Source organism: Macrobrachium nipponense, chromosome 12 (genome assembly GCF_015104395.2).
Source record: "Macrobrachium nipponense isolate FS-2020 chromosome 12, ASM1510439v2, whole genome shotgun sequence".
In the NCBI taxonomy this organism is placed as follows: Eukaryota; Metazoa; Arthropoda; class Malacostraca; order Decapoda; family Palaemonidae; genus Macrobrachium; species Macrobrachium nipponense.
Genome location: NC_087205.1, coordinates 104,870,081 through 104,890,217, shown reverse-complemented (window position 1 = coordinate 104,890,217; position 20,137 = coordinate 104,870,081). Strand labels below are relative to the sequence as shown.

At 36.8% G+C, this 20,137-nt stretch overlaps 1 protein-coding gene and 1 long non-coding RNA gene across 2 annotated transcripts in view; both read right to left on the bottom strand.

The window, feature by feature from the left end:
* Positions 1-20,137, bottom strand: part of LOC135224733 (serine-protein kinase ATM-like) — a gene marked incomplete at its 3' end in the record, with an annotated part of 185,357 nt that overhangs the window by 109,132 nt on the left and 56,088 nt on the right.
* LOC135225070 (uncharacterized) overlaps positions 1-20,137 on the bottom strand; it is a 35,699-nt gene that overhangs the window by 5,946 nt on the left and 9,616 nt on the right. Inside the window, exons 2-3 of the long non-coding RNA XR_010316915.1 lie at positions 14,342-14,409; positions 14,049-14,217 (exon numbers count right to left, since the gene is read on the bottom strand). This is a non-coding gene — a long non-coding RNA (uncharacterized LOC135225070). The remainder of the gene's footprint in view (positions 1-14,048; positions 14,218-14,341; positions 14,410-20,137) is intronic.

The window sequence follows — 20,137 nt, the reverse complement described above, 5'->3', positions numbered from 1 at the left end:
AGTATACTGATACAGTCCAAAAGGAGTAATAAAAGCTGACAGCAACTGGGCATTCTCATCTAAGGGAATTTGATAATATCCTTTCAACAAGTCTATCTTGGAAACAAACTTGGCTTGCCCAATATTATCAAGTAACTGATCTATAAGAGGCAAAGGATAATTATCAGCCACACTGATAGAATTCAGTTTCCTATAGTCAGTAAACATCCTAAATGAACCATCTGGTTTCTTCACTAACACACATGGAGAACTGAAGTGACTTGAACTGGGTTCTGCTAATCCATGTTGCAGCAAATACTCAACTTCCTTCTTCAAAACATCTCGATGATACGGTGATAAGCGATAGGCTCTTGCCTTGAAAGGTCTTCCATCTTCTTGAATCTTGATTTTCATGCTTGGTCAGATCAGTACGTCTAGGCACATCTGAAAAAATTTCTGGAAAACTTCTAATTACTTCACTTAAGTCTTCACCTTGTTCAACACTCAGATATTTCAGTTTATCCTACAAATTTTCCAAAATTGAAGAATTATTCATCTTGCTTGCAGCTCCCAATTCGTAGCCATCATCGTCTTCTGTAGATAAAGTTGTTTGGGTTACTGACACAGTTTCAGTTTTAGTTTCTGAGAAATAAGGTTTCAAGAGGTTCACATGTATCTTCGTTTGTCTTCTTCTTTCTGGTGTTTCAATCACATGAGTTCTATCACTTAACTTCTGAATTATCTTGTAAGGACCTTGAAATTTATTAGTGAGGGGAAATCTCTCGACAGGTAAGAACACTAACACTTGTTGACCAACACTAAAACTTCTTAGCTTAGTCTTAGCATCAAATCTCCTTTTCATTTTCTCTTGACTCATTTTCAAGTTTTATAAAGAGAATTTTCTAATCTCTTTCAAGCTTTTCCTTAAGTTCTTCACACACTCTCCTTGGCTTTCCTCTTGATTTTCTTCCCAATTTTCTGCAAGAATCTTCAACGGTCCTCTCACTTCTCTTCCAAAAATCATCTCATTAGGTGAACATCCCATACTCTCTTGATAAGCACTCCTAACTTCAAACAACATTAATGGTAAACCAACATCCCATTCTCTTCCTGACTCAGAACAATACTTTGTCAGCATACTTTTCAATGTTTGATGGAACCTTTCCAAGGCTGGAGTTTCTGGATGATAGGCAGTGGATAACTGTTGTTTCACTTCTAACAAATTCATCACATCTTGGAATAACTTTGAAGTAAAGTATGTTCCTCTGTCACTTTGTACTATTTCTGGTATACCAAACTTTGAGAAAAACTCCACAAGTTTTTCAGCAACTATCTTGGCAGATATGTTTCTAACAGGGATTGCCTCAGGATATCTTGTCACAGGACACATTAATGTTAACAAATACTCATTTCCTTTCATTGTCTTCGGCAGCGGTCCAACCATATCTATAATCACTTTGCTAAAGGGTTCTCCTCTAACTTCTATAGGTTGTAGGGGGTCTTTCTTGATGGTTTAATTCGGTTTTCCAGCTATCTGGTAGGTATGACACTCACGACAGAACCTGCTAACATCTTTGCGAAGTCCAGGCCAGAAAAAATATTTCATGATCTTCTCCACAGTCCTCCTGATTCCCATATGTCCAGACTCATGAGCTACTGCAACCACTTGCTTTCTCAACGGATATGGAATCAAAATTTGATGATATTCGCCCCATACAGCATCTCCTGGTAATATCTGTAGGTCTATACTTCCTCATCAGCAAACCTTCCTTCAGATAACTAACAGGTAGGAGTTTTGTTGCATCTCTTCTCGATCAACAACTCTGAAGAACAAATCAGTTAACGATGCATCCTTCTTCTGCAAGTCCATCAGCTTCTCTCTTGTCACTTGACCAACTTCAAGGGTTGAATTCTCAATATCTGCTAACTCAGCTGTAGTTTCACTACTGTGTTCAGTAACACTGACTACTCGGAGTCTCTTCAGGAACATCAGGTTCTTCTTCTTCGTCGTCGTCGTCTTCTTCATCTTCTTGGGAAATCTCTTCTTGGTTAGCACTATGGGAAACTTCACTTCCCTGGAATAATTCTTCTAAGCACAAAGATCCTTCACTTGATCCTTCTTGGGTGTGTAAATCCTGTTTCTTCACTTGCAGTCGTAGTCCTCTTCATACTTCTGGTATTTACACAACTAGGAAACAGGTGGGGGTTATTCTTCTCCAACTCTACTGTAGGACTAATCCTCAATGGTTTGTCTGTCACTACAGGACAAGGAATAAATAGCACACCACCAACTTCATTCCCCAACAGAACATGTACACCTTCCACAGCCAGTGAGTCCTTTACAGCAAAATCAACATTCCCTGTCACCAATTCACATGACAGGTGTAAGCGGCATATAGGAGTTACTTCCTCTCCTCCTATACCCTTCAAAATAACTGAATCTCCTGTGAGACTCTTCTCCAACTGAGGGTGAGAACCACATACTACCACACTATGGTTACTCCCTGTATCACGTAATATCTTGACTGGTACCTGCACACTTCCCTCTTGAGTTGACAGCATACCCTCATAGATATATGGCTTAAAAGCCTCCACACTGCTAAGCCACTCACTGCTTGAGGTAACATTTCCACTGGTTGCTAAACATTCAGCTTGTTTAGTTTAATTCTTCTCTGGAGTCTGATTCTTTCCAGACTGCTCTTCGTATTTGTTTGTCACCTGGTCCACTTTCACAAACTTGACCAACTGGCTTTGACTGCTGTTGATTCCAGTAACACTCTTGACTGTAGTGTCCTACTCTTCCATACTTGAAACAGACAACATTAGGTTTCTGTAACTGTCTTGAAAAACTGGATGAAGATTTCACATTAGCTTGCTGAGTTGTATTACCTTGTGTACTCTTGGTAGTATCACTTGTAGGTTTCCCATTAAATTGGTTTCTGTTATTTGGATAAGACTTAAAACCTGGGCGTTGTTGACTCTGGTACTTGACATTGTAATTACGTTTACTACTGATTATATTGTAATCTTCACTCAGTGTAGCAGTTTTGTCAAGTTTCTTCACCTCTCTCTCTCTCTCTCTCTCTCAAATAGGCTTTTATATGTTCAGGAATTCCTTTAAGATACTGTTCAAGAACAAGTAACTCTTCTAACTCATCAAAAGTTTTAACTTTAGCAGCTTCTAACCAACATTTGAAACACCTTCTCACTTTGTAAGCATAATCTAAGAATGTTCCCTTCTCATCTTTTCTTAAATTCCTGAATCTTTAATTGTAGTACTCTGGGGTCATCTGGTAAACTTGTAGCACACTGTGTTTAAGTACCTTGTAGTCTTTACACTGATCAGCTGCTAAGGCTAGATAAGCACTTCTCCCTTTACCAATCAAGACACTTTGTAGCAGAACTGACCATTTATCCTCTGGCCATCCTGAAGCCACTTTCTCAAAGTGATAAAAAAACTCATCTGGAATTTCTTCAGTAAACTTGGGGATTAACTTCTGTACTCTTACTACATCAAATACAGGGTCTTGATTACCTTGGTTAGGGTTAGACGGTGTTACAGGTAATGTTGATCTAGCTCTTATCAATTCCATTTCCCTTTCATGTCTTGCGATTTCTCTTTCCTCTTTTATCCTTTCTCTTCCCTCTTCTGCTGCTTTTTCTTCTTCTCTTTCTCTTCTTTCTTGTTTTTCCCTGTCTATTCTTTCTCTTTCAGCATACATTTTTAGCTTAATCAAATTCTCTTCTGCTTCAATGAATCTAAGCTCTAACTCTGCATCACTTTTCTCTTTCTTTTCTGCTTGCTTATTTATGAGATCAGCACGTGCTACATTCAACAACTCTTGAGCCAGTTTCTAACTCATCTTCATCAGTTATTCTACCAGAGTTTATCATGATTCCATAGCAATACATCTTATTTGTGCTTTACCATACTAGTAGACACTAACCACCACATGCCACTGCTAAAGAGCGCTCCACTGTGCCATAGTCAGAGTGGTTTCAGATAAAACTTGGATGGAAGGGGCTGCTAAAAATTCCTGAACCTTGAACTGAGCCACTTTCCTCTAAGTTATCAACTTGCAATTCAATACAATAAATGCAAAACAAAACTATATGGTCACTCTCCTAACAAAACATATCCCTAACACCACCAGTATATACTGGAGTGAAAATGAAATCTTTTTGCCCTGGTCTCTGGGCACCATTAATCATGTTACGAAGTGCCAAGTATCTGGTTCCACACTTACCATTCATTAACCAATACCTCACAAAAGCCAGGACACCTGAACTCATCACAGGTATTAAACGACTGAATATTCTAAAGGCAACATGATCCCTTAATAACTTACCAGTATTGCAGAAAATCAGACTAAGTTCATCAAAACAGGTGTGAGGTAATCTTGTAAGTAAATAAATTAATCAAAGGGCATCACTCCAATCAACAACTTTAAAAGTCTAAGTATTTCCCTGATTTCAGAAGTCTAAGTATTCCCTGGTTCTAAGTCACTTCAAGTAAATTGAAGGAAAGCAGATCAATTACCACTCAATGTTTCTACCTAACATAAATATAATCATAATTAAATGCAAATATACTGGTGTAAAATAAAGAAAATACTTATAATAAAAATTTTAAATACAAAAATTTATTATTAAACTCAAAGATTATAAGGGAAATTTACAATATCAGGGAAAATTACTGTACTTGAAAACAAAGTAAAGTTTAATTAATTCTTGAATTAAATTAATTAGAATTAAGTCAAAATTAATTTATCACAAAATTCAAGAAAATTAATTCAATCAAATTCAAAAGTTGTTAGGCAATAATTGAAAATTTGAAATTAATTCAACAAGTGCTAAATAATAATAAAACTTGAAAAGAATACTAAGTGAATGCAAATTAATTCACAAGTGTTAAATTTAATTAAATGTGCAATGATTAAGCAATGAAAATAACTAAGTCAATTAAATTGTGAATGTAAATGAAAATACAGAAAAATGTGACAGTATCAAATAAAAGGCACACTTCACAAGAAAATGAAAAAATGCACAAAATGAAACAAACACAAAACACAAAAATTTGCAATGTGCAAGTGTAAATCTTTTCACTCAAAACATTGTAACCATCAGTTTTTACAAACCACTGTTCCTATCAGTCATTAGTTAACCACTGTTCCTATCCGTTATTAGTTGCAACTAATAAAAACATAACACACTTTACCTTTTTGGTATACCAACTTCTTTCTTTGCTGCAGTCTTGTTTTACACTCACAAAAACCAGGCGCCGTTACAACGACAATGTTTGTTCAGATTCCACAAAAAACACTATTTAACACTAAATAAACTCTAAGAAATATCAAATATGAAATTCTGAAGTTACGAGTGACCAATTTAGGTTACGTTAATATAATCTCAAGGATGTCGAGGGAGAGAGAGAGAGAGAGATGTGAATGCCTCGAGTATCTGAGATCTAATGAAATTCTCTTCCCTATGGAAGCTGGACAGTGGATGATGACACAAAAAGTTTTTGGCACAATTCTCCTAGAAGCTTCGAAATCTTACGCAATTTTATATACAAAATGTGTAATCTGCATATGGCACTCGGCAAAGACATACGCGTACAAGACCAGTCTGTTAAAAAAAAAGCCATGTATTCGACTTGGTCGACCGAAGCAGAAGCCCCTTATCTTACATGATGACAGATTCTCAAAGCACAAATGAAGTCTCGAGCTTGCTTATCAAACATGTTGACAGATTAGGAAAGCAAACGGAGATCTCACAGTTCCTCTAATCTCACAGCGCTGACATAATAGGGAGGCAATCGTAGTTTCGAATGGACAAAGAAAATCTCTCTCTTTCTAGATTCTACATTATATATATATTCTTTTACATTATGTTATGCGAAATCTGAACACACATTTAAAACATCCTATCTCTAAGCTATCTAGGAATCTGAAAAAATTTTGCACAATTCTACATAACATTTCAAAGAGGGGAAATATGCCTTTTGAAAGTAGAAATATATAGTATACCTCCCCCTAGAAGATTTTTTATCATGGTGTTGAATCCAACGATTCACAGTGAGATAAATAATCAGCAACTACATTGTTTTTGCCACTAATGTGCTGCACTCTTAAGTTATACTGTTGCAGGCACAAAGACCACCTGGCCAGTCTTTCATTATGGCTTTTCATTCTCTGGATAAATGATAGTGGATTGTGATCAGACAACACTAAAATTTCTTTATTCTTCAAATTTTTTCAATGCTGTGATTAAGGCTAAAGTTTCCTTCTCGATTGTTGAGTATACTTTCTGATGTTTTTTTCAGTTTTGTAGACATGAAGCACACAGGATGGTAGATATTATTTCCATCTTCTTGAAGTAGAACAGCTCCAACGCCACAGTCCGACGCATCAACTAGTATCACAAATTTCTTGTCGAAGTCTGGAGCTTGAAGTACTGGTCTTGAAGTTAAAATGGCTTTTACCTTCTCAAAGGATTCTTGACACTCTGGAGTCCAAACAAACTTAGCTTTGGGACTAGTCAAGTCTGTCAAGGGACTACTACAGCTGAGAAATTTGGGCAGAAATGACGATAGAAATCCAGCCATGCCTAAAAATCTCTGTAGCTGTTTCCTGTAGTAGTGGGGTAGCCTTATGGATACCTTCTACATTAGCATTTACTGGAGCAAGAAGGCCTTTCCCAACTTCAAACCAAGATACTGCACAGTTGCCTTTCCAAACTCACTCTTCTCTAGGTTGACTGTTAATCCTGCTTCTTGTAGTTTCTTGAAAACTGTCCTCAGAATCTTCAGATGTTCTTCCCACGTTGTAGAGTAAATCACGATGTTATCTAGGTATACACCTACTCCTTCTATTGATCCTAGCAGTTGATCCATCACTCGTTGAAATGTTGCCGGTTCATTCATCAGACCAAACGGCAGAGCAGTATACTGATACAGTCCAAAAGGAGTAATAAAAGCTGACAGCAACTGGGCATTCTCATCTAAGGGAATTTGATAATATCCTTTCAACAAGTCTATCTTGGAAACAAACTTGGCTTGCCCAATATTATCAAGTAACTGATCTATAAGAGGCAAAGGATAATTATCAGCCACACTGATAGAATTCAGTTTCCTATAATCAGTACACACCCTAAATGAACCATCTGGTTTCTTCACTAACACACATGGAGAACTGAAGTGACTTGAACTGGGTTCTTCTAATCCATGTTGCAGCAAATACTCAACTTCCTTCTTCAAAACATCTCGATGATACGGTGATAAGCGATAGGCTCTTTGCTTGAAAGGTTTTCCATCTTCTTGAATCTTGATTTCATGCTTGGTCAGATCAGTACGTCTAGGCACATCTGAAAAAATTTCTGGAAAACTTCTAATTACTTCACTTAAGTCTTCACCTTGTTCAACACTCAGATGTTTCAGTTTATCCTCCAAATTTTCCAAAATTGAAGAATTATTCATCTTGCTTGCAGCTCCCAATTCGTAGCCATCATCGTCTTCTGTAGATAAAGTTGTTTGGGTTACTGACACAGTTCCAGTTTTAGTTTATGAGAAATAAGGTTTCAAGAGGTTCACATGTATCTTCTTTTGTATTCTTCTTCCTTCTGGTGTTTCAATCACATAAGTTCTATCTCTTAACTTCTGAATTATCTTGTAAGGACCTTGAAATTTATTAGTGAGGGGAAATCTCTTGACAGGTAAGAACACTAACACTTGTTGACCAACACTAAAACTTCTTAGCTTAGTCTTAGCATCAAATCTCCTTTTCATTTTCTCTTGACTTATTTTCAAGTTATAAAGAGAATTTTCTAATCTCTTTCAAGCTTTTCCTTAAGTTCTTCACATACTCTCCTTGGCTTTCCTCTGATTTTCTTCCCAATTTTCTGCAAGAATCTTCAACGGTCCTCTCACTTCTCTTCCAAAAATCATCTCATTAGGTGAACTTCCCATATTTTCTTGATAAGCACTCCTAACTTCAAACAACATTAATGGTAAACCAACATCCCATTCTCTTCCTGACTCAGAACAATACTTTGTCAGCATACTTTTCAATGTTTGATGGAACCTTTCCAAGGCACCTGGAGTTTCTGGATGATAGGCAGTGGATAACTGTTGTTTCACTCCTAACAAATTCATCACATCTTGGAATAACTTTGAAGTAAAGTATGTTCCTCTGTCACTTTGTACTATTTCTGGTATACCAAACTTTGAGAAAAACTCCACAAGTTTTTCAGCAACTATCTTGGCAGATATGTTTCTAACAGGGATTGCCTCAGGATATCTTGTCACAGGACACATTAATGTTAACAAATACTCATTTCCTTTCTTTGTCTTCGGCAGCGGTCCAACCATATCTATAATCACTTTGCTAAAGGGTTCTCCTCTAACTTCTATAGGTTGTAGGGGGTCTTTCTTGATGGTTTAATTCGGTTTTCCAGCTATCTGGCAGGTATGACACTCACGACAGAACCTGCTAACATCTTTGCGAAGTCCAGGCCAGAAAAAATATTTCATGATCTCCACAGTCTTCCTGATTCCCATATGTCCAGACTCATGAGCTACTGCAACCACTTGCTTTCTCAACGGATATGGAATCAAAATTTGATGATATTCGCCCCATACAGCATCTCCTGGTATATCTGTAGGTCTATACTTCCTCATCAGCAAACCTTCCTTCAGATAATACAGGTAGGAGTAGTTTGTTGCATCTCTTCTCGATCAACAACTCTGAAGAACAAATCAGTTAACGATGCATCCTTCTTCTGCAAGTCCATCGCTTCTCTCTTGTCACTTGACCAACTTCAAGGGTTGAATTCTCAATATCTGCTAACTCAGCTACTGTAGTTTCACTACTGTCTTCAGTAACACTTTGACTACTCGGGGTCTCTTCAGGAACAGGAGGTTCTTCTTCTTCGTCGTCGTCGTCTTCTTCATCTTCTTGGGAAATCTCCTCTTGGTCAGCACTATGGGAAACTTCACTTCCCTGGAACAATTCTTCTAAGCACAAAGATCCTTCACTTGATCCTTCTTGGGTGTGTAAATCCTGTTTCTTCACTTGCAGTCGTAGTCCTCTTCATACTTCTGGTAGTTACACAACTAGGAAACAGGTGGGGGTTATTCTTCTCCAACTCTACTGTAGGACTAATCCTCAATGGTTGTCTGTCACTACAGGACAAGGAATAAATGGCACACCACCCAACTTCATTCCCCAACACAGAACATGTACACCTTCCACAGCAGTGAGTCCTTTACAGCAAAATCAACATTCCCTGTCACCAATTCACATGACAGGTGTAAGCGGCATATAGGAGTTACTTCCTCTCCTCCTATACCTTCAAAATAACTGAATCTCCGTGAGACTCTTCTCCAACTGAGGGTGAGAACACATACTACCACACTATGGTTACTCCCTGTATCACGTAATATCTTGACTGGTACCTGCACACTTCCTTCTTGAGTTTGACAGCATACCCTCATAGATATATGGCTTAAAAGCCTCCACACTGCTAAGCCACTCACTGCTTGAGGTAACATTTCCACTGGTTGCTAAACATTCAGCTTGTTTAGTTTCATTCTTCTCTGGAGTCTGATTCTTTCCCAGACTGCTCTTCGTAGTTTGTTTCACCTGGTCACCTTTCACAACTTGACCAACTGGCTTTGACTGCTGTTGATTCCGGTAACACTCTTGACTGTAGTGTCCTACTCTTCCACACTTGAAACAGACAACATTAGGTTTCTGTAACTGTCTTGAAAACTGGATGAGGATTTCACATTAGCTTGCTGAGTTGTATTACCTTGTGCACTCTTGGTAGTATCACTTGTAGGTTTCCCATTAAATTTGTTTCTGTTATTTGGATAAGACTTAAAACCTGGGCATTGTTGACTCTAGTCCTTGACATTGTAAATACGTTTACCACTGATTATATTGTAATCTTCACTCAGTGTAGCAGTTTTGTCAAGTTTCTTCACCTCTCTCTCTCTCTCTCTCTCTCAAATAGGCTTTTATATGTTCAGGAATTCCTTTAAGATACTGTTCAAGAACAAGTAACTCTTCTAACTCATCAAAAGTTTTAACTTTAGCAGCTTCTAACCAACGTTTGAAACACCTTCTCACTTTGTAAGCATAATCTAAGAATGTTCCATTCTCATCTTTTCTTAAATTCCTGAATCTTTCATTGTAGTACTCAGGGGTCATCTGGTAAACTTGTAGCACACAGTGTTTAAGTACCTTGTAGTCTTTACACTGATCAGCTGCTAAGGCTAGATAAGCACTTCTCCCTTTACCAATCAAGACACTTTGTAGCAAAACTGACCATTTATCCTCTGGCTATCCTGAAGCCACTTTCTCAAAGTGATAAAAAAACTCATCTGGAATTTCTTCAGTAAACTTAGGGATTAACTTTTGTACTCTTACTACATCAAATACAGGGTCTTGATTACCTTGGTTAGGGTTAGACGGTGTTACAGGTAATGTGGATCTAGCTCTTATCAATTCCATTTCCCTTTCATGTCTTGCAATTTCTTTCTTTCCTCTTTTATCCTTTCTCTTCCTCTTCTGCTGCTTTTTCTTCTTCTCTTTCTCTTCTTTCTTGTTTTTCCCTGTCTATTCTTTCTCTTTCAGCATACATTTTTAGCTTAATCAAATTCTCTGCTGCTTCAATGAATCTAAGCTCTAACTCTGCATTACTTTTCTCTTTCTTTTCTGCTTGCTTATTTATGAGATCAGCACGTGCTACATTCAACAACTCTTGAGCCAGTTCTAACTCATCTTCATCAGTTATTCTACCAGAGTTTATCAATGATTCCATAGCAATACATCTTATTTGTGCCTTTACCATACTAATAGACACATAACCACCACATGCCACTGCTAAAGCGCTCCACTGTGCCATATTCAGAGTGGTTTCAGATAAAACTTGGATGGAAGGGGCTGCTAAAAATTCCTGAACCTTGAACTGAGCCATTTTCCTCTGAGTTATCAACTTACAATTCAATACAATAAATGCAAAACAAAACTATATGGTCACTCTCCTAACAAAATATATCCCTAACACCACCAGTATATACTAGAGTGAAAATAAATTTTTTTCCCTGGTCTCTGGGCACCATTAATACATGTTACGAAGTGCCAAGTATCTGGTTACCACACTTTATTAACCGATACCTCACAAACGCCAGACACCTGAACCCTCATCACAGGTATTAAACGACTGAATATTCTAAAGGCAACAGTGATCCCTTAACAACTTACCAGTATTGCAGAAAATCAGACTAAGTTCATCAAAACAGGTGTGAGGTAATCTTGTAAATAATTAAATTAATCAAAGGGCATCACTCCATCAACAACTTTAAAAGTCTAAGTATTTCCCTGATTTCAGAAGTCTAAGTACTTCCCTGGTTCTAAGTCACTTCAAGTAAATTGACGGAAAGCAGATCAATTACCACTCTATGTTTCTACCTAACATAAATATAATCATAATTAAATGCAAATATACTGGTGTAAAATAAAGAAAATACTTATAAAAATTTTAAATGCAAAAGTTTATTACTAAACTCAAAGTTTATAAGTGAAATTCACGATATCAGGGAAAATTACTGTTACTTGAAAACAAAGTAAAGTTTAATTAATTCTTGAATTAAATTAAGTAAAATTAAATGAAAATTAATTTATCACAAAATTCAAGAAAATTAATTCAATTGAAATTCAAAAGTATTAAGCAATAATTGAAAATTTGAAATTAATTCACAAGTGCTAAATAATAATAAAACTTGAAAAGAATTCTAAGTAAATGCAAATTAATTCACAAGTGTTAAATTTAATTGAATGTGCAATGATTAAGCAATGAAAATAACTAAGTCAATTAAATTGTGAATGTAAATGAAAATACAGAAAAATGTGGACAGTATCAAAATAAAAAGGCACACTTCAACAAGAAAATGAAAAAAATGCACAAAATGAAACAAACACAAAACACAAAAATTTGCAATGTGTAAAAGTGTAAATCTTTTCACTCAAAACATTGTAACCATCAGTTTTTACCAAACCACTGTTCCTATCAGTCATTAGTTAACCACTGTTCCTATCTGTTATAAGTTGCAACTAATAAAAATATAACACACTTTACCTTTTTGGTATACCAACTTCTTTCTTTGCTGCAGTCTTGTTTTACACTCACAAAAACCAGGCGCCGTTACAACAACAATGTTTGTTCAGATTCCACAAAAAACACTATTTAACACTAAATAAACTCTAAGAAATATCAAATATGAAATTCTGAAGTTACGAGTGACCAATTTAGGTTACGTTAATATAATCTCAAGGATGTCGAGGGATATAGAGAGATGTGAATGCCTCAAGTATCTGAGATCTAATGAAATTCTCTTCCTTACGGAAGCTGGACAGTGGATGATGACACAAAAAGTTTTTGGCACAATTCTCCTAGAAGCTTCGAAATCTTACACAATGTTATATACAAAATGTGTAATCTGCATGTGGCACTCGGCAAAGACATACGCGTACAAGACCAGTCTGTTAAAAAAAAGACGTATTCGACTTGGTCGACCAAAGCAGAAGCCTTTTATCTTACATGATGACAGATTTTCAAAACACAAATGAAGTCTCGAGCTCGCTTATCAAACGTGTTGACAGATTAGGAAAGCAAACGGAGATCTCACAGCGCTGACATAATAGGGAAACAATCGTAGTTTCGAATGGACAAAGAAAATCTCTTTCTTTCTAGATTCTATGTTATATATATATTCTTTTACATTATGTTATGCGAAATCTGAACACACATTTAAAACATCCTATCTCTAAGCTATCTAGGAATCTGAAAAAATGTTGCACAATTCTACATAACATTTCAAAGAGGGGAAATATGCTTCTTGAAAGCAGCAATATATAATTATATATATATATATATATATATATATATATATATATATATATATATATATATATATATATATATATATATATATATATATATATCTATATATATATTATATATATATATATATATATATATATATATCTATATATATATATATATATATATATATAGATATATATATATATATATATATATATATATATATATATATACTATATATATATATATAATAATGTGTGTGTATGTGTGCCTGTAGCTGTAGTACCAACAATGACTTCTTAAGAATTCGATAAATTAAGAAGGCACTGTGGGTTATGCAACTAATATGTACTATATTGTAAAAAACTGACTACTACAGTAGATTCACATCAACCGTGCATTTGATATCTAGGCCAGTCCCTGATTGGCTGTTGATAAGCCAATCACAGGGCTGGAAACTCTAGAAAGTTCACAGGGAGGATGTACGTTCCACTTCTCCTAAAGGATACTTTTGAAAGACGTATCCCTAAGGAGAGGTGGAACGTAGATCCTACCCATGTTAACTCTCTCTCGAGAGAGACAGAGTTTCCAGCCCTGTGATTGGTTTCTCAACAGTCAATCAGGAGCGTCGTAAGGGACTGGCCTGACATCAAATACACGGTTGATGTGAATCTACTATAGTAGGTTATATATGTGTGTGTGAATAAATTTGATCACATCACCGTGATTCATATACAAGCATTAAGCTAAATCTTTAATATCCAATTCACTCTACCTCAGAATTAATATATTTTCATATATGTTAACCGAAGGGCAATTTTTATTAGTTGATGATAAGTTCGTCGTCTTGTTCCTCGGCTAAAGCCCATGAGACGACGAGCTTATTCACCTAAAAAAAAAATCCCCTTCGTTTAACATATATGGAAATATATTAATTCCGAGGTAGAGGGAATTGGAAATTAAAGGACATTTGTAAGCTTTTATGTATATATATATATATATATATATATATATATATATATATATATATATATATCTGTGCCACTTTTCAACCAGATAAGTGTAATTATAATAACCACTAAGCTCTCTTAGCTTTCGATGTCTTCAAACTTTTGGATAAGTTGGTTACAACAAATCCTCTAAGGTACGTACAAAAAAAAAATGACATATAAGTATCCTACCCGCCTGATGGTCCATACTGCAAGCACTCTTTCATCGTGTTTTTATCTAGGATTATTTTCGTCCCGTCTGCCATAGTGAACTGTCCTTCCTTCAAGGGAAAGAAGGAACCTCGTTAGGTAAACCAGCTATCATATATCCAGTCATCTCTGCCTTGCTGTTGCAGGTTAACTGCAAAGGAGAACTTGCTAAATACCTTAGAATTAATCTGTCTGTGTAGGTGTTTATGGCCAGAGTTCAGTTGTCGTATATCAGTGAATATATATGTTTGCCGTTTTAAGAAAATTGTACTCACACAGATCTCTTAGTAGTGTTGCTTTTCTATTCTTGGTCACATCAGTCATGAATCTTGTGTAATCCATCCTGAAAATATACCGTCATTATTTTTTTTCCTAGTGCATGCTTCTATTTTCTTTATTGAGGAAGAAAGCAATACGGGAATTTATACGATTAGATTTTCTAAAGGTATTCTAATTGTCGTAACTTAAGACTTTCGCGGCTCAGGTGGTATAACTTATTACTAATGCATCGTGTTACTGTCCTGATTTTGGCTGCCCTTTTTGGATCTTGTTTACATCCTTCCCTCTTTTTGACTGGACCCGGTCAGCATTACAAAATAGAAAAATAGTAATGTATCTCTTTATCAGGGTTATAACAGTAATATTACTCCTCAAAATACTCAGTATATGTTGCTGTATAGGTAACTGAACCCCGTATTTAATCATATGGCAGATCCCATATTTCAAATGTCTCGGCAGGTTAATCTTCTTTAATATGACTCATTTTTCACCTTACTACCAATTTTCTTTAATGCTATTATAAAATTAATCAAACTGCATACTAAGCTTTCTATGCTAATGTGCAATACTTTTTAATGACAAAGTTTGACGCTGCACCATGTAGTATGTACATATAGTTAAAGTTCAGAGTCCACCCGAGCCTCTGCAATGCTCATAGGGTGGGCGGCGATCTCCTGTAATACCAAAAGACTGCTCTATATGATTCAGACCTCCGGTTCTAGAGAACTTGGATTACATTCGTTATATAGCTTACGGCTCTGCAAGAGTCACTATGAACTTCCTGCAACATAATTGATAACTGAAGTGTTGCAGATACGTTATCTTTCATAACGCTCATGGAAACTGTGAAACCAAAAACACATATTGCTTTTTTCCGTGTTAATGATTTAGCTTTTTGTTTCATTGCTCTCCACATTCGCTTGCTACTCTGTTCTTTCTTTCGTTGATTATTTTATTTTACATTTGATTTCAGATCTTTTCTTTATATACTATTATTGCTACAACAGTAACATTTTTTACTAGTACTACTACTAATATTATTATTATATAAGATTTTATTTTTGTTTAAATTAATGTTTGTTAATAATCCACTCTTAGGGGTCCCATTCATACCAGAATGGGTTAGGGGAGGCTGCCCACCCCTAAATCCGCCACTGAACTACAAAAGATGTGAAACTTTCAGCCATGGCCCCAGTCATGGCTAACTTTAACCTTAAAATAAGTCAAAACTACTGACGCTAGATGTTTCCCAGTTATAGCAAATCAAGTGCTTCAGGACAAATCATTACGCTCCAACGGTAGTGGCTCCGTGAGTCCATTACCCTTGCCCCAGTTTTCTATCACCGGTTTGTTTACAATTACATGCTGGCCCATAAAACACGCAATAATGCGTGTGCGCGCGGTAAATGCAGTACTAATCGAAGGCGACTGTACACAGTCGGTTTCTCGAACATTTGTCCAGAAGTGGCCAACAGGGATAATGATTTCAAGTGGAATTAAAGGTCTTTTTATGAAGCTCCAGGCTCCTTCGAACAACCAAAACCAGTATACTCCCTTAGTACTGCCACTGGATGGACATAATTTTATATTCAAGTACATCTGTAAGGGTTACATTTAAAAATACATATTCCATATGCATAAATACTCTAATGACCTAAGAGGTCACTGTTGAGATAACAAGGAGTGTGATAAGAGTTGATAAACAGGATGCAAGCTAGGCTGGATGTATTGAATCAGCAACGCCCTGGTTTGCATTTGCCTGTGATAATCAAATCCATGATTGTGTCAAACAGGTCACAGCTGCTTCCTGAGAACCTATTGACCTATAGCCCAGACATCTACGTGACTTCCTCTCACATGTTCGTCTGTCTGCATGTTATGTATGCTGAGCTAAGCTGTGCTCTCCTATACCTTTGTAAATGCATTGTAACTTAGAAACTCTACTTTCCTCCTAGAATCAGGTTCTCCTAACTACCTTCTTGCCTTCTACTCAAGAGAATGTAGTTTTGCAAATATACCGTTGTTAAGTTATCATCATGAGTTTGACACATCTACGCCTTTATACTAAAAGAAGATTCTGACTTAGAAATTATCGTTGCAATCGCAGACGAGGATGGGATGTATACGATACTTGCGTATAACATCACAGGTCTAAATAACCTCACAGTGCAGCCTCGTTATACAAGGTGTAGCACAAACATTGGTGGCAGCTTACCGGGTGTAGACGACAATGGAAGACAACATAGCTGGTTGCCGGAATCAGACTAAACCACATCATCCGAGGACTGACGAAATGTAACATATCAGAAGACAACGAATGGCGAGAGAATCTTCAAGCAACTTCGAATCTCTTATGGCAACATAAGAAACGTCTCTCATTATTAATCATTAGAGAGGGCGTATCCATCATTATGAGCGACTCCAGCACTTCAAGATTCAAACCGGACGTGTCTGCAGCATTGGATCACCATGAATAAGGCAACGGGAAACGAATCATTCAACAAACAAACACTGCACGAGCAATACGCGAACTGAGAATTCGGGTCACTGCGGAAAAGCAACATCGAAAACCAAGGCCGTGACGTCACCTAAACAGCAAGATCTTCCTCTTATATACCAAAGCTAAGTACAATTCTTTATTCATTCTGGTGTGTGACTTTGAGTGTTATCCTTACACAAGATCGATCGTCCATTATTCCTGGGGGTGAGTTATACATTATTCTTAATCTTCCTTTCTTGCCAGAATCTATCTTCAACTTGGATTCTCGCCCAGCCGGCCTTTTTTATCTTTGTTGATAATTTTTTTTTCTTCCAGAAGTTCTCCAGAAATATCCTTATCATATTATCTGCTTTTAATCTTATCATTTTGGGGGACATTTTTTCTTATCTCATATTGCATGTGCGTTTACGCAGTGGACGAGTGTATTCATATAGATATTTTGATAGGATCGCTAGGAATCGTAGTGATAAGAAAAAACAAAAGTCACGATGGCCACCGCCGCACCCAGTAACTCCGCACCTAACCCAGTTGTTACTTTGGTCAGTGCAAAGTCTGCAATTGCTCCCTTTCAAGGCCGGGTCAACGGGTTCTTGCCTCAAAGCATCGAATCTTGGATCTCGTCAGTAGATGCTCATTTAAAAGCCAAATGCATCATTGACCCATCCTTCCAATTACAGGAGGCTAAAAGTTTCATTGACTTTGCTAAAGGAGATGTAGGTTCGTACCTGAGAGGAGTCTCTTTTCCAAGAGGCGGATACATGGGATTGAATTTCAAAATTAGATTATGGGCCATATATGGTGGTGAGGAAGCCATGGATGTAGTTTTAGCTTTGAGGAACATCCTTAATCTGGCCTCTATGACTCAGCTTAGCATTGTAGAGAGGGCGGCACTAATTGCTGACTGGCTGAATGAATATCAGGATAGTTTGCTTACTTCCACTTGGGTTACAGGAAGGAATATGGCTGTGAAAGATTTTAATAGGCTCACATATTTAACTTGCTTGACAGTTATGTTGCCGGAAGCCTTGGTACGCTGTTTTGACAAAAAACTATCGCCCGACAGTATGGAGCTAGACGTATATAAACAAATTAAGAAACATATGTCTGAGTGCACAGATCTGGACCCCTTGCTTACTCACGTTTTGCAAAGAATGAAAGTAACCACAGCAAGTACAATATTGTCAATAATAACATAGCAGGGGTAACTTGTTTTAATTGTAAGCGTGCAGGGCATTTGATTTGCAGACTGCCAAACGCGTTATTGTTCAATTCATAAACAGCTTCAGTCATTCTTACAATCGTTGCTTCTCTCGTACCCAACAACAACATAATGCTATACCAACATTCTGTTGCCAATGATAATAATAAGAGAATCTCATTACTATAAGAAGAAACAGGCAACGGTAACGCTGTTCAAAACATCACAAACAAAACAAATCTTGCTTCAGGAAATTTCTGTTCCCGGGCCGTTGAACCCAAACTCGCAGAGTCAATCATAATTTTTTTTTGTTGAGTGTGCAAAGCAAACCAAATACCAGTAATTAACTCCAGCGGGGGAGAGAATGATGTTGGGTCATTCGTATCAACATCTTTTGAATCAAATAACAAATTTAATCATTCTACAAGATCTATGCGAGACCCAGACTTTTCCTATAGACCACACGACCGAATCCAAAAAAAACCAGTGCAGGTCCCGTAGACTTCCACTGTATACTGCTATAATCAGTAAAGATGAATTACTTCCTACATTGCATGCCGTAAATTTAGAGCACCAACCCTTCACGCTGTTTTTTTTATTCCGGTAGTCCACGTAATATCATGGATTTGCGGACTCATCACATGTTGTTTTCGAACTTCCCTATTGAGAAGTCCGGAGTAAAACTCTCAGGTATTGGAAATAATGAATTAAGTGTAGAAGGAGTAACTCATATTCAGTACAAGGTGGGCAAGCGCACACTTACCGATACCTTTATCGTTGTACAAAACATTGATATGTATCCAGCTGTAATTATAAGATACCGGTCTATGGGCATTCAAAACATTATCTTAGCCCCTCCCAAATACGGCGTGTATATCAAAGGAAAATTCTATAAATCTTCTAACACCTTAATATCAGTTTTGGACAAAAAAGAGAAACAATCAAATAGTAACGTACATTGAGGAATCAATCACTTGTCTCATGAATCATGACATTCTTCAAGCGACCCAACAGAATTCTCGCACACCGCCCTAATAGCAGCTTGCACGCAAACTCTCGACTAATATATTCGAACGTACCTTCGAATATATTAGTGCATGTAAAGAAGACTTTGCCGGGATCTGAAATGTTAATCCTTTCCGACACTGAAAATTAATGGACTGCCCGTAACGCAAGCACTACACACTGTTGATTCACAGCAACAAGTTAACATTGAAGTCTGTAACCATTTGAATGCCAATCCAGTGATCCACAAAAATCAACACATCGTGGATGTGGAAGTTTATAAGTATCGCATTCTTACCGTTGCTGAAATTAATCATGCTCAATCAGTTGTGGATGAATCCCTCTTACAATCTATTAAAAGTAAAATCAATAAAGACATTCAAGAAGAGGAGATTCAGGAGAAATTTTTTGATATTTTAAATAAATATCATGATGTTTTCTCCACTACCGAGGGATCTTTGGGAAAAACGGATGTCATTGAACACTAAATAGGACTAAAAGACAAGCATAAAGTCATCTATGTATCTTCGTACCGACTCCCTATGAAATTCCAGAATGAGATCAATGATGAAGTAGGTAAAATGTTAGAAGAAGGAGTCATTAGAAATCGAACAGCCCTTATAATTTCCCCTTAATCGTCTTACGAAAAAAAAGATCGAACCGGGCGTATTTGCGTAGATTTCCGTCGCTTAAATGAGGAAATGATTCTCGATCGATTAAAGGCTTTCACCAGATACCGTTAGAAAAAGAGAGTATCCCATACACCGTCTTCAGCACAGCTAGGGGACATTATGAATTTTTACGTATGCCTTTTGGTTTACGCTGTGCCCCAATTACATTCACCAGAATGATTAATATAGTGTTCGGAGACTTGTTAGGGGATACCCTACATGCCTATATGGACGACCTTGTAATCTTTTTTTATACCTTAGAAGAACATTTACGTAAACTAGAGCTAGTGCTACGGAGACTAAGGCAACATAATTTAAGAGTAAAGATAATTAGGTGTGAATTTTTCAAAACAGAACTAGTCTATTTAGGTTTTACGGTGTCTAGTCAAGATCTTAAGGTAGTCCACGATAAGGTGTC